This window comes from Canis lupus, chromosome 29, assembly GCF_003254725.2.
Source record: "Canis lupus dingo isolate Sandy chromosome 29, ASM325472v2, whole genome shotgun sequence".
NCBI classification, from domain to species: Eukaryota; Metazoa; Chordata; class Mammalia; order Carnivora; family Canidae; genus Canis; species Canis lupus.
Window position 1 is genome coordinate 8,455,416 of NC_064271.1, and position 15,275 is coordinate 8,470,690.

The 15,275-nt window shown below is 37.5% G+C and overlaps 1 protein-coding gene and 1 long non-coding RNA gene across 6 annotated transcripts in view; one reads left to right on the forward strand and one right to left on the reverse strand.

Moving 5' to 3' along the window:
• The window catches only part of LOC112678481 (uncharacterized), an 81,709-nt gene that overhangs the window by 47,803 nt on the left and 18,631 nt on the right, over nucleotides 1-15,275 (forward strand). For all 3 annotated transcript variants that reach the window (XR_007406959.1, XR_007406958.1, XR_007406957.1), the window contains exons 3-4: nucleotides 869-984; nucleotides 13,461-13,555. The gene's annotated coding sequence lies outside the window, so the exon portion shown is untranslated. The remainder of the gene's footprint in view (nucleotides 1-868; nucleotides 985-13,460; nucleotides 13,556-15,275) is intronic.
• On the reverse strand, nucleotides 34-8,469 carry LOC112678480 (uncharacterized). Of its 3 annotated transcripts, none has more exons than XR_003147605.3 (5): nucleotides 8,174-8,469; nucleotides 6,922-7,078; nucleotides 4,311-4,502; nucleotides 2,655-2,809; nucleotides 34-601 (listed from the first exon to the last, which is right to left on the reverse strand). It is a non-coding gene; the product is annotated as an uncharacterized LOC112678480 (long non-coding RNA). The 3 variants fall into 3 exon arrangements; XR_003147604.3 differs by having other exon boundaries at nucleotides 2,655-3,004; XR_003147603.3 differs by having other exon boundaries at nucleotides 2,655-4,502.

Consider the following 15,275-nt stretch of genomic DNA (forward strand, 5'->3'; position numbering starts at 1 on the left):
TACAGCCTTTGTTGCAACCATTTAACCCTGTCATTGTGGTGTGAAAGCAGTTATTAGACAATACATAAACAAAGGAGTATGATTGTGTTCTGAAAAAACTTTATTTATGGACAATGAAATTGAATTTCATATGTTTTCCAGTGTCACCAAATATCATTCTTTCCTTTGATTTTTTTTTCAACTCTTTAAATGTGAAACTGATCCTTAGCACCCAGGCCATACAGAAACAGGCAGAGGGCTGGGTGTGACCTGTGGGCTGTGGTTTGCTGATCCTGGCTTCACCTGGCTTCAGTCTGGCTATAGCATGTAGAATGAGAATGGCTCTTCAGAGCCAACAAGTGTGGTTGGTCTTGGCACATTTCCACCTCTTCTTTCTGTATCTCATCTCCATTCGTGTACCTCCCAAAGATTGCTTGCTTCCAGTCAGTAGAATTTAATACATGCAGCATGCTTCAACTGCTTTAATGATTATAACTACCAATAAATCCTTGTTGGTACTGTTACAAGTGCCATTACCTTTTCTTTAACTCTATTAGTTGTCTTCATAGGAAGTGATTCAGGTATTGCTACTGAGTTTTCCTCAAGCCAGACTTAGTGCAACCTGCAAGGTTTTGATACCAAAAATAAAATGTTCTATTTTTCTACCTGGTCACACCTGCTGTTCACATTGTCACAAAGCCTAGCCAGATAAATGCTCCATTGCCTCTTCTTGGAAGACCAAATTGCCTAACCTCCCTTGCAGTTAAGTAGAGACTATGTGACTGGTTTTGGCCAATGGAATATAGACAAATGTGATGTATGCCATATGCATGCCTGACTCCTAAGGCATCCAGAGCTATCTTTCATATCCTTTCCTTCCCTCTTCCAGCCATCCAGCTGAAAGCAAAGATGGCAGAGATACTGGCACATCAAAATACAAAGAGTCACAAGATAGAGAGGAAGCCATCCAGAATTGCTACCTGACCCACGCTGGATATTGATTGGGTAAGAAACAAACTTTTACTGTTTTGAGCTATTGGTTGTTTGTTAGAGCACCTATCATTAATTATCTAATAGATAATTATCTAATAGATAATCTAATTATCTTGACCAGTATAATTTTGCAATATTATCCAAAGAGTTTATTCAACTTCTCTTCATCTTTCAAGGAGTTTATTGAGAATCTTTTGTACTGAAATAATTACACATTTGTGGCTTATAATTATGTCAGTAAGGAAACTGTTAGAAAAGTTCACGAAACCCAGCAATCATGCTCCTAGGAATTTATCTCAGAAAAAAAACATTTATATTCAGACGAACACCTGTATAGGGTTGTCATAAGTAGCTTTATTTGTAATAGCTCCAAATTAGAAACAACTGAAATGGTCCTCAAAACATGAATGGTTAAAAAAAAATGGTACTTTCATATTGTGGAATGCTACACAGGTATAAAAAGAACAAACTATTGAATTAAATACCTAAATGTGAGATCTGAAATCACAGAACACCTAAAAGGAAACATAGTTATCTCTTAGAAATTGGCCTTAGCAACATATTTATGGATATGTCTCTTCAGGCAAGAAAAATAAAAGCACAAATAAACTATTGGGACTACACCAAAATAAAAAGTTCTGGGACAGAGAAGAAAACCATCAAGAAAAAAAAAAAAAAAAAGAAAAAAGAAAATGAAGAGGCAACCTACTGAATGGGGGAGGATATTTGCAAATGATATATCCAATAAGGGGTTAATATCCCAAATATATAAAGAACAGCTTATACAATGTAATACCCCCCCCCCCAAGAAAAATACCTCCAAATAATCTAACTTAAAAAAGAACAGAGGATCTGAATAGACATTTTTCCAAAGACATCCAGATGGCCAACAGACATGAGAAGTTGTTTGACATCACTCATCATCAAGGAAATGCAAATCAAAACCACAATGATAGCTCACCTCACACCTGCCACAATGGCTAGAATTAAAAAGACAAGAAATAACAGGTGCTGGTGAGGATGTGGAGAAAAGGAAACCTTCATGCACTGTTGGTGGGAATGTAAGTTGGTGCAATTACTGTGGAAAATAGTATAGAGATTCCTCAAAAAATTAAAAATTAAAAAATTAAAAATAGAAATATCATAAAATCCAATAATTCCACTACTATGTATTTATCCAAAGAAAATAAAAACACTAATTTCAAAAAGATATATGCACTGCTTATGTTCATTGAAGCATTATTTATAATAGCCAAGATATGGAAGCAACCCAAGTGTCCATCGATAGATGACTGGATAAAGAAGATGTGAAATGTATATATGGCTATTACTTGGCCATAAATGAGAGTGAGATCTTGCCATTTGCAAAAACACGGATGGACCTAGAGGATATTATACTAAGTGAAATAAGCCAGAGAAAGACAAATACTATATGAAATCTAAGAAAAAAAAAAGAGAACATGAGCAAACAAATGGAACAGAAACAGACTCAAATACAGAAGCAAACAAGTGGTTGCCAGAGGGGAGCAGTGAGGGAATGGGTGATATATGTAAAGGGGATTAAGAGGTACAAACTTCCAGTTGCAAATAATTAAGTCATGGAGATGAGGAGTACAACATAGGAAATACAGTCAATAATACTGTGATAACATTGTATGATGATAGGTGATAAATATACTTACCTTACCATGATGAGCATTGCATGATGTTTTTAATAAAACCCACACTTTCTGATACATGCCATGACTTGGCTAGATATCAAAGGCATTATCAAGAGTGAAAAAACAGTCCATTTCAGAAGGTCACATACTATGTTATTCTATTTATAAAAACATTTCTGTAATGACAAAATTACAGAGATGGAAAACAGATCAGTAGTGGTTGATGGAGGATAAAGATGGTGAGGGCTGGAGTGACAGGGTGTGTGACTTCCTGAGTAGCAAGTGGGAGCCTTTTGGAGTGATAGGATACTTCTGTAGCTTGATCATGGTGGTGATTAGATGAATCCATACATGTGATAAAATCCATAGATCTATACACATACATTATACTGATGTTAATTCCCTATAAAATTATGTAAGATGAAGCCACTGAAAGAAACCAGGTGACCTTGCCATACTCTTATTGTAACTTTCTGTAATAATCTATAATTATTACAAAACTGCCACTGATGAAGTCCTCACTCTATGTTGGGGTCCCTGTGTTATCTCAGTCCTCACCACATTATGAGGTGGGTATTTTTTATCCTTGTTTTCCAGATGTAGAGACTAAGGAATTAAAAGTGAAGTAACACAGTGAAGCCCACACAACTAGACAGTAATGGAACCAGGAGGTGACTTAGTTTACCTGCATCCACAAACCTGTTCCTCACACCTACCTGTATTCTAGCTACTATGTATTTTCTCAAGAACAATGCCCTATCACTTTAGTGCCACTTGGTAAATGTCCATTATTTTGATAAGAAAGCAAAAGCAAGATACCTGAATTTGAAATATTTTTATGGCAGGTAGCAGAGCTAGATGACGCTTAAATCTATAAAGATGGGTGGCTAAATAGTGTCAGATCCAGGATGTCTCCATAGTTATATGTTCCAAAATGAAAACGGGAGCACAATTGCTTATCCAGATCCAACAATGTTTGTTAAATAATTATGGCCCAACTTTCCTTATTGGAAAACTCTGAATTTCCTTATGTAAACTCTGAATTTCCTATCCTGGCATGGAAATTATTTTATTTTTGCTTTACTTTTCTGGTTATATTTTATATCCAGGAAAGCATATACATCCATTTTCCCCATAACTTTAAACAGAAAGATTCTGGGACTTCAAAACAATTCCCCCTGGTTGGTTTTTGTTTTGTTTTGTTTTGTTTTTCTTTTTAAATTCAGTGGAGTGCACTTGAAAATATAAAATAGGCTATGGGAATCGCATGTTTGTGGATATCTGAGGCATGTCCTCGTCTGGCCCACTGTATTATCTAGACTGGACTTGGGGTTTGTGACTGCACGTGAACATGGCATTAGCCACTCATGCTGGGCTCGAGCACTGCCATTTAGAGACCCCTGTAGGTTGTGGAGACAGTGAAATGGACTTGTGGCCAAGAGCCCCACAGGGTGAGTGATGCCAATTTTTACTGCATGGAGTGGCTATGCTGCCTGTGACAACAATGAATAGTTACTTATAAGGCACAGAGTGAAAATCTGTGGTAACCAAGAAGTGTTGGGGTTTAATTTTAGGAGAGAGTCAATGAGAGAAATATCTCAACAATAAAATCCAAACTCCTAACCTGGGGCCTGTCAGACCCTCAAAATCTTCCCAGTGTTTCTCCAAACTCATCACCTGCCAGCCTTGCCTTGCTTCCTTGGCTTTCAGCACGCTGACCCCACAATTTTTCAAGCACATCATACTCAGTACCGCCACAGGATCTTTGCACTTTCTGTTCTCTCTGGAGCACTCTTCCATGGGATCATCACATAGCAATTTCCCTGGCTTTAATGAGGTCCCTCCTCAAATTTCTTCTTCCTAGAGAAGCTGTTCCTCAAATACAATACATATATTTAAAGTGGCCTCCTTTCTATTATCTCTATCCCCTGGTTCTTAGTTTATTATTTTATTTGTAATTTTTTTAGCACTTACCACTACTTGAAATTATGCTCTGCAGTATTTGTAACTTGTTTATTATCTTTCTCAATATAATTTCCTCTTAGACAGAGAATTGTTTTCATTCCCTGCTGTATCCTCAGTACCTAGAAAATTGTCTGGCACATTATGAGTTCTATGTTTTACTTGAATGAAAAAAATAAGTAAGTGTTGTGCCCACCAGAACTTGTCTCTGGATCCCAGCCAAGGGATTACATTTATCTTTACCTACCAGCCCCAGGCTCATTGTCCAGATTTGATTATTGTCTTTACAAGAAGCCTGTGTAAACCTCAGAACTAGACATGGTTTGTTTTCAAGGTCTCCTTTTTTGTTAGTGTCCTGTATATTTTCTGACCCATCCCTATGAGTTTTTGGCTTCTTGTTTCCTTCTGGTCTTTTCTGCCTATTCTGTTTCTCCAGGTTCTAGGCCCCTTGCTGCTAATTCTGACCCTGCAAGCCTGGCTGATGATTGGTGCCTGGACCCCAAGCTGGCAGTGAACTTAAGGGCCAGAAGAGGCCCCTTCTTTACACTGTATATCTGCTGACCCTCCAGTGGGTTCTCTCCACCTGCTCTTGCTTATTAGTCATCCCAAACCCTTAGTTTTCATTAAAATATTTAGTCCAGCTTTTCCTTCACATATACCTCCCCCAACACCCAAGAATACTGTACCCTCCCATCCTGACACAGCTAACTTTCTGGAGAAAAATGCTCAGGGAAGTCTTATTGAAATTTAATTTGGGCTCTAAGCCTGAAAACTTAGTGTCAGAGCAGTAGAAATTCTGCACACCAAAATATGCCTTTATCACCTATTGTATTTTTTAAAAAATTTAAAAAACATTTTATTTATTCATTCATGAAAGACGCAGACAGAGAGGCAGAGACATAGGCAGAGGGAGAAGCAGATTTTCCACAGGGAGCCCAATGCAGGACTCGATCCCAGGACCCCAGGATCACACTCTGAGTCAAAGACAGACGCTCAACCACTGAGTCACCCAGGGGCCTCATCACCTATCATATTCTATCAAATTTCCTTTTGCTGCTTGGAAGTGAATCTGTTGCTCTAGGCCTAAAGATAGACTTAGCGGATGTAGGTTGTCAGATTTCATTGTTAAAAGTACCTGGGTGGGAGTGGGGGTGGGGAAACACCCGGAGGGATTCTTAGATGACAATATCCAGATCTGAACACCAGCCCCACTCTTTGGAGCTTATTTTGCTCACCAGCCTTTTATTTACATTTTAAAGTTATGTAATATGGAGTCCCGCATTGGGTTCCCTGTAGGAAGCCTACTTCTCCCTCTGTCTCCCTCTCTCTCTCTGTCTTTCATGAATAAATAAATAAAATCTTTAAAAAAAATAAAGAAAACCTTCCAATATTCTGAGGCTTCCTTCTCAAGACTCATCTGTGAATATAAGTACCATGACACACTGAAAAACTGTGGTATTATCTGTACCTCAGACAACCCGAGAGAATTATAATGGTGGGAAATAGAAATAAAATTAGAATGCTGGGATCCCTGGGTGGCGCAGCGGTTTGGCGCCTGCCTTTGGCCCAGGGCGCGATCCTGGAGACCCGGGATCGAATCCCACGTCGGGCTCCCGGTGCATGGAGCCTGCTTCTCCCTCTGCCTGTGTCTCTGCCTCTCTCTCTGTGTGTGTGTGTGTGTGTGTGACTATCATAAATTAAAAAAAAAAAAAAAAAAAAAGAATGCTTAGAGGTTTCAGTCATTAAGCATCTGTTCAGGTCCTAATCCCTGGGTCCTGGGATCAAACCCTGTGTGGGGCTCCCTGCTCAGTGGAAATCTTTTTAAAAATTATGAAATAGGGATGCCTGGGTAGCTCAGTGGTTGAGCGTCTGCCTCTGGCTCAGGGCGTGATCCTAGGTTCTGGGGATAGAGTCCTGCCTGGGGCTCCCTGCATGGAGCCTGCTTCTCCCTCTGACTATATCTCTGCCTCTCTCTGTGTCTCTTATGAATAAATAAAATCTTTTAAAAACTATGAAATAAAAATACAACAATGGCAATATGAACTACCCTCTCTCTCTTTTTTTTTTAAAGATTTTATTTATTTATTTGAGAGAGAGAGGGTGTGAGAGAGAGACCTTGAGTGGGGTGAGGGTCAGAAGAAGAGGGAGGAGCAGACTCCCTGCTGAGCAAGGAGCCTGATGCAGGACTTGATCCCAGAACCCTGTGATCACAACCTGAGCCAAAGGCAGACACTTAACCAACTGAGTCATCCAGGCTTCCATAAACTACCCTATTTTCATGATATAAGAAAAGAGTGCAAAGTGTGCCAGACACATATTTCTATACCTCTTCATAGCTCCTTCCAGGACTTGCCCGGCCTCATTGACCAACTCCTTTTGATAAAACACTTCAGATCTTGATAATAAAGATAAAACACAATGTGATCATTTTTCCTGTTGGAACTTTCTGCCTGTGGTCCGCTTGGAAAGTATAAAAGTTGAAGCTGTCACAATGAAATAAAGAAAAAGAAAAATGACTATGTGAAATTATTGTGGAAGAGGCAGTTTGGGAAGTGCCTGAATGTCAGCTTATTTGACAGGAGCTTGGCTTATAAATTTTAAAGTGGTGACAGCTTAACATGCTTCCATCGTTAATCAAGCAATTAAAAGTTATGTAATATTGTCTGCTTAGGAAACTTAAATCATAAATTGCTGTGAATTTTTAGAATTTTGAGTCTCAGTCCTTATTTCTATGTTTAGACAGGATGAGATTGATGATATCTCAGCAAATAAGTATCTGCCTGTTTAAAAAAAAAATTCTCTACTATTCTTGTCACTTTTCTTTACATCTACTAGAGGGTTTTATCTGAGATTCCAGCTCTTGGTATCAATGGAAAAGTCATGGGAAAATCACAAATCTCTTTGTAATTTATATTTTTAAAAATGATTTTCATTTCATGTTGCAATACATTCATTTATGTATTTAGCTATCTAGTTAGTTATCTTAATCTGGTGAATATGGAGGAATGAGTAGTTGAAAGATATAAGAAGTAGAAGTCTGTATGTCATAAGTTAGGTATTTAAGAGGCATAATAGATGAATCAAAATACAAGATACAAGTTTTTACTGAGCAGTATTGAATGGCCAAAGGAACAGAATGTGAAGAAAGAAAAAAAGTGCAACTTCTCCTTTCAATAAAATGAGGTAGTTGTGTTTTTCCCTGTTTTCCCTCTAAAAACTACTAACTCCCCTGGACATTAGATATAAAATAAGCATGCTCAAGATTCTAAAATGTGGTGAGCAGACAGTGGATCAGGTAGGGACCTCAGGATTGAGGAACCACATGGGGGTGAGTCCCTGTGTTTGCTTTGTGCATTATATATCCCTGATTGAGAAAGAAGATGGAACCTGATATTGCCAACAGGCAAACAGAAAAAGCCCCAAGAAAATTCCTCTCTTTCTAGCCAAAGAGGATGGAAGGAGTAGGGGAGCAAGACAGAAAGGTTTGAGAAGATAACAAGACCTCTAAGCCAACTCCCCTAACTCCCAACAAAGACTGAGGGTGGAGTGTAAACCTCCACCATGTGAAAGGCACATACCCCCTCCTCCATGAGCGTGATGTCAGAGAAGGAGCCAGATGACAAAAAGCTCTCCCACTGTGGTCTCAGTAAGTGCTCCTCTCCAGGGAGCCTAATCTTCCACCCCATTGTGGTAATGAGGCCAAGAAGACCATCCTTTACCCCTGTACCCGACACACAGTGTCAGTGGGCCTGTCCTCCTCCTTTCAGCAAGGGAAATTAGTAGGATGCCATGTGGGGAGCCTGAACTCCTCAGTGCAGAATGAACTTCGATCTTCTCCCACCACCGTAATGGAGGCCCAGGGGGGAATCTGGAATTTTACCTGTACTGGGCTTTAATGAGGTAGAGTGATGTCATAGGAGTCCTGATAGAACACAAAATCTAAATGAGATCCATAGCCTTATACCATAATATCCAAAATGACCATATTTCAATTAAAAAAAAAATCACTTGGTACATCAGAAACAAGAATGATGTCAAACTGAATGAGACAAGACAATCAACAAATGCCAACACAGAGATGACACAGAATGGCTAAACAAAGTTCTCCAAACAAAAAGGAAATTATAAAAAAAAGGACTCTTGAAATATAGGAAGGAAGAGAACACAAAGATATAAAAATATGAATAAATACAAGTAGCCTCTGCTCCTTGTGAGTTTTCTTAATTATGTTTGATAGCTGAAGCAAAACTACAACCCAAATATGGTTCCCAATGTTTGTAGATGGGGGAAGGTAAAGGGCCATAAAAGGAGGTAAGTTTTCTATTCTTTACACAAATGGGTAAAACACCTATAACACTAGACTTTAATAAGTTATATGTATTTAACACATACCTAGAGTAACTCTAAAAAATCTATACAAAGAGCTACACTTAAAAACACTGTAGATAAATCTAAATGGAATTCTAAAAATCCAATCTAAAAAGTCCAATAATCCCAAAGAAGGTAGGTAAAAGAAAACTGGCAAACAAAAATCAAAGAGAACAAGCAAAACAAAAAATAAAATGGAAGACTAAGCTATAACATATCAATAATTCGTAACAGTAAATAATCTGAATGTACCAATTAAAAAAAAGATTGGCACAATAAATAAAAATAAAACCCAGTTACATGCTGTCTACAAGAACCACACTTCAAATATAATGACATAGGTATGCTTAGATTAAAAGGATGAAAAAAGGGCAGCCTGGGTGGCTCAGTGGTTTAGCACTACCTTCGGTCCAGGGAGTGATCCTGGAGACCCGGGATCAAGTCCCACGTTGAGTTCCCAGCATGGAGTCTGCTTCTCCCTCTGCCTGTGTCTCTGCCTCTCTCTCTTCCTCTCATGAATAAATAAATAAAATTAAATAAAAAACTTTCTAAAAAGAATTCTTCATTACTATATAGTTTCACTGGAGAGTTCTTCCAAATGTTTAAGGAGTTTATACCAATCTTACATAATCTTTTGCAGAAAACAGAAGAGGAAAAAACATTTACCCTCATTCTCTGATTAAAAAAACAACAGAGGGACACAGTATAAAACCAGAAATAAAAACCAAAAGCTATGAACCTGTATCATTCACGGATACAGTTACCAAAATTGTTAATAAATTATTAGCAAACAAAATTAAGCAGTATATAAAAGGAATTATACATCTTGACTTAGTGGAGTTTATTACATGGATGCAAGATTAGTTCAATTTTGAAAAATCAGTGTTACTCACCTTATTATCAGGCTAAGGAAGAAAGATCACATAACTTGATCAATTGAAGCAGAGAAAACATTTGACAAAATTCAACAATTATTGATTACAACTCTCAGAAAAATAAGAATAGAGGGGAACATCCTCAACTTGATAAAGAACATTTATTTTTTAAAAAGTTTAGAGGTAACATCATACTTAATGGTGAAAGATTAAATGCTTTCCATCTGTGACAGGAAACAAGACAAGCAAGGATGTTTGCTCTCACCATTGTTATTCAACATTGTAATGGAAGTTTGAACAAGCATCATAAGATAAGAAAAAAAGTAACAAAAGTCCTATAGATCAGAAAGGAAGAAACAAAGCTGTAGCTATTCGTAGATGAGATGATAGTCTATGTAGAACAAACACCTCAAGGAATCTATAACAAGATTGGAAATAATAAGTTAATTCAGCAGAGTCACAGGCCAACATACAAATATTCACTACGAAAAAAAAAACACAAATATTCACTACGTTTCTGTATACTAGTATACTATATATAGTTTATTTCTATATACTACCAATAAACGCATGGAAACTGAAATGAATTATGTGATACCATTTATAATTGCTCAAAAGAAATGAAAAGTTTGCATGTTTGTATGTTAACAAAACATATATAGGACTTATATCCTGAAAGCTACAAAATGCTAGTGAGAGAAATCAAAGATCTAAGTAAATGGAAATATATACTGTGTTCATGGATTAGAAGACTCAACAGAGCAAACTATGCTAATTATACCCAAACTGGTATATATATATACTGCATTTCCTATAAAAATATCAGCAAGGATTTTTTTTTTTTTGGTAGAAATCCCTTCTTTTGTTGAGATAGATAAGATTACTCCAAAATACATATAGAAAAGCAAAGGAACCAGAATAGTTAAAAGAACTTTGAAAAAAAAAAAAAGGAAATGGGAAGAATTATACTATCTGATTTCAAGACTTGCAGTAATCAGGACTGTATGGTATTGGTGGAGACAGATCCATGCAACAGAACAGAGAACCCAGAAGTAGCCACCCACAAATACCACCATCAACTGGTGCTGTTCTTGTTTTTTACAATGGTGCAAAAGCAGTTCAATGGAAGAATAGTCTTCTCAACAAATTGAGTCAGAGAGGCACCTGAGTGATTCAGTTAAGTGTCTGCCTTAGGCTGGGTTCATGATCCCAGGGTTCTGGGATTGAGCCTCGTGTCGGGTTCCTTGCTCAACAAAGAGCCTGCTTTCTCCCTCTCCTGCTCACTTGTGCTCTCTCTCTCTCCTTCAAATAAAATCTAAAAACAAAAATGAATTGTGTGGGAGAAATAATACGTGCATATCCAAAAGAAATCCATAACTTAAAAACTTTTTTAATTAAAAAAACTAACCCCAACCTAAACCTCACACTTTGTACAAGGATTAACCTCAAATTGATCACAGATTCTAGCTGCCACATCCATGAGCATGCTGGGGGCACTAAAGGACAAGCCTTTTCTCATACAACTAATTGACCCCCTTGGACTTTCCTCCTTCTATCTCTCTTTTAAAGATTTTATTTATTTATTAATGAGACACAGGCAGAGAGATAGAGACACAGGCAGAGGGATAGGCAGGCTCCATGCAGGGAGCCCAACATGGGACTCAATCCCGCGTCTCTGGGATCACACCCTGGGCTGAAGGCAGCACTAAACCGCTGAGCCACCCGGGCTGCCCTACCTCCTCTCCTTTCAAATCCTGGTTGACCTCTTTCAACAAGCTGTACTTAGCCAGAAGGAACATAATAAGGTTATATACACAGTAATACCTTATTAGCTGAGTCCTGATACCCAAAGCTACTATAACTATGGATGATAAGTGATCTGATACACCAAAAGAATGAAGGACTTATAACTGATGCTCCAATAAGAAAGGGAACTTTGTTCATGTCATACTCCCTGCTAAAGACTATCTCCTGCCAAAGAGCAGCCAGGGGTATGACCCAGGGCAGCATGGGGAAAGCCAGACCCTTGTCCCTATACTTGAGGGACAGGTGGCTTGTATATTTCATAGAACATTGAAGGAGGACATCTTTTGAAATTCTAGCCCTTTATAATTTGGACAGTATTTTGAGATATAAAAATTTAGTTGGAAGTCTAAACTCTGAGAATTATAAATTGAAAGACAAAAAATTACCTAATCGTAGTAACAGAAATAGATCCTGATTAGAACTAACATCTACTGAGCGCTCTACCAAAAGCCTGTTGGAATGGATACAAGTATTATTGCTATGTTACAGATAAAACCAAACGACACACCCTAGGTCAGAGGGCAAGTAAGTGGAGAAGTAGGATTTGAACTTAGGGCCACTCCTGCTCCTCACCACTGTTGGGTAGTGACAGAAGCAACCTTTCCTCATGCAGAACTATGTGATAAGTGAATGGGGAGAGACCTAGAAACACTAGGAACTGTATTTCATACATCAACACTTAGATTTTGTATTTCATACATCAACATCAATTTAAAAAAAAAAGAAAAAAGAAAAAGAAGAGGAAATCAATATAGAGTTGCCAGTATTTATTGTGCCAAGAAAAAATATTGTTAAAGACAAGGATATTTTAACATCAAAATGTGTTAGAAGGATAGAACTTAATAAAAGAAAGTCCTTTAAATTGAATAGATTAGTTTTAGGAAAATCTTACTGCAGCAATTTTTAATTTTTTTATCTCTTTTTTTAACTTAACTACAAATCAGTAAAAATGCTGTCACAGCTCAGCACAGGTCTACAGACTGTCATTTGAAAAACAGTAGTTTAAAGATGATGGAGAAATTCATGTGAAATGTATAGAGAATCTGATCAAGACAAGACAAAAAATTTAGCCGTTTCATCTGGTTAAGAGTTGGCACAGTTCTGTTCGGAGCCATAGAAGTTAATATCTCTCCAGCCCTGTAGAACCTTTTTACATGAGCCCTTGAAGCATCTTATGTGTGGCCATTGGAAATACTCTGGGAACAGAAAATCAGGAAATATTTCGTCTTATTCCTATTCACAGATTTAATCCTGAACTGGATGCTTTAACTTTTTCAAACCAAATTCATCTTGGTCTTTATTTTCACAGTCTCTAATTTATGCTAACTTTGGTTTCAAGTTGTTCTTTAGAATTCAATGGCCAAGTCTTGCCTTCTAGGACTTTGGCTCCCCTTCCATCATAATTCAGATTTCCCTACAGGCTCAAATGTTGTAGATTGCTTTGGGTAAACCATCCCCCTCAGCTCTACCATTCTAGGAATCCTTATCACAGGACCACACCCTTGGCAGGCAGCTTGACCACCTGTTTTACTTCTGTTTCATAGGAAGGAAATAGACAGTAACAGAAACTTATCTTTATCTTGTATAAAAGGGTTGGCACAAAACCTACATTAAGCTAATCAGATTGTCCACCAGGAATTCAGAATTTGAATATCTACCCTAGTAGCACAGGGCAGAAAAATCATTACAGCTGAATCATTCTAATCATAGCACCTTGAAGAGATTGTATTTTATTTATGAAAAGTCGGTTCTCAGAGTTGCCCTGCTTCCTGTTTTTCTTGATTTAGTCTTTTTCTTCTGTTCTCTGCTGTTGTAGAGTCTTCCAGTTTTGCCATCTGCTTCTTCACTGACGCTTCTGCTTTCTAAAGTGGAATCTTACCATCAGATGATAACAGTCAAATACTCTAGCAGGTACACTTTATTATTCATAATATTCATAATGAAAATTGCTAAGGTTTATTGAGGCCTTACCAGACCAGCGTTGTGTAAAGTGTTCTGTATGTTTCCTAATCTCCACAATGACCTCAAGAAATGACGATATCCTAACATCCTTGACACTTTCCTGGTGAGCACATCAAGGTTTAGAGACAGAAATTGTTTTATCTGAAATTATGATACTACTGGGTAGAGGAGACGGGTTTGAATTGCAGGTCAGTCTGACCTCTGACACTGCCTCTAGTCATGACATGTGTGCTTCGTTCTGATTCTGTGGTACAAGCAAGATCTTCTCAATAAAATGTATAAATCTTGGAATTAGGGCAGCCCAGTGGCTCAGAGGTTTAGCGCCGCCTTTGGCCCAGGGCCTGATCCTGGAGACCCAGGATCGAGTCCCACATCAGGCTCCCTGCATGGAGCCTGCTTCTCCCTCTGCCTGTGTCCTCTGCTTCTCTCTCTCTCTCTGTTTTTTTTTTTTTTTTCATGAATAAATACATAAAATATTTTAAAAAATAAATCTTGGAATTAATAACACCCTTTTCTGATAGCATTCTGATTATTTGAGCTCTTGGTTTAAGACCCATACTGAAAAAATAAAGTGTGGAGAATTTCTGTCAGCATTGCCTTATTATTAAAGCCATTTTCCCTCTTTTTGATAGATATGACATATATTGCACAAAGAACACATCTAGGCATCTAGAGCAGGCTGCAATACTCCATGATAGGCCAGAGGAGAGTGTAGGAGGGAAAAGGTACATGGCAGGGTCCTGATTATACTCAACCAACAAATGTTAACTTAGTACTTATTCTTTATGTTGTACACTACTAGGCACTAGAAGTACAGAGCAGAAAAATACCTAGCTCTATGCAGCCCAAAGAGTTCATGGTCAAGTGGGTTAAGAGATAAATAAACTAGAAAATGATTGAAGTATATAACAATTAAAGTAATAAATATTTCAATTTAATTACAAATTTTGATTTATATAAGTATACTGTAACTTATGCTCCACACATAAAATATTCAAATAAACACATTACAATGTTATATCAATGGCTACAAAAAAAATTGCTTAAACTGAAATAATCCTTTGACAATGACTAAAAATGGACAGTATAACCAATGGCTAAAAATGGACAATATGCCCTTTTTTATACAATAATAATGATATCTGAAATGTTGCAATGGTTGTAAAAATGGTTTTACCAGAACAATAAAGTTATATTTAATGGGAAAGTATTTAATACATTATCTAACATCAGTTTTAAAATATAAATTTAAATTAACTATAATTAACTAAAATTAAAAATTCATTTTCTCAGTTGCATTAACCATATTTTAAGTGCACAGTATCCACAAAAGAGTGCTTACTACATAGTTAAATAGTATTTCAGTGTGATTCACATTTGCTCACTGATATCACACTGTGTATGAGTGAGCTAAATTTGAAGTCCAAGGAGGGAAATGTTTATTCATGACCTAGCTATGCAGATATGAGAATTTATCTTGAAATAGAAACTTTCTATAATACACATCAAAATAATGATTTTGGGATGCCTGGGTGGCTCAGCATTTGAGCGTCTGCTTTCAACTCAGGCCGTGATCCCGGGGTCCTGGAATCAAGTCCCTCATCAGCGGGAGCCTGCTTCTCCCTCTGCTATTTCTCTACCTCTCTCTGTGTCTTTCATGAATAAGTAA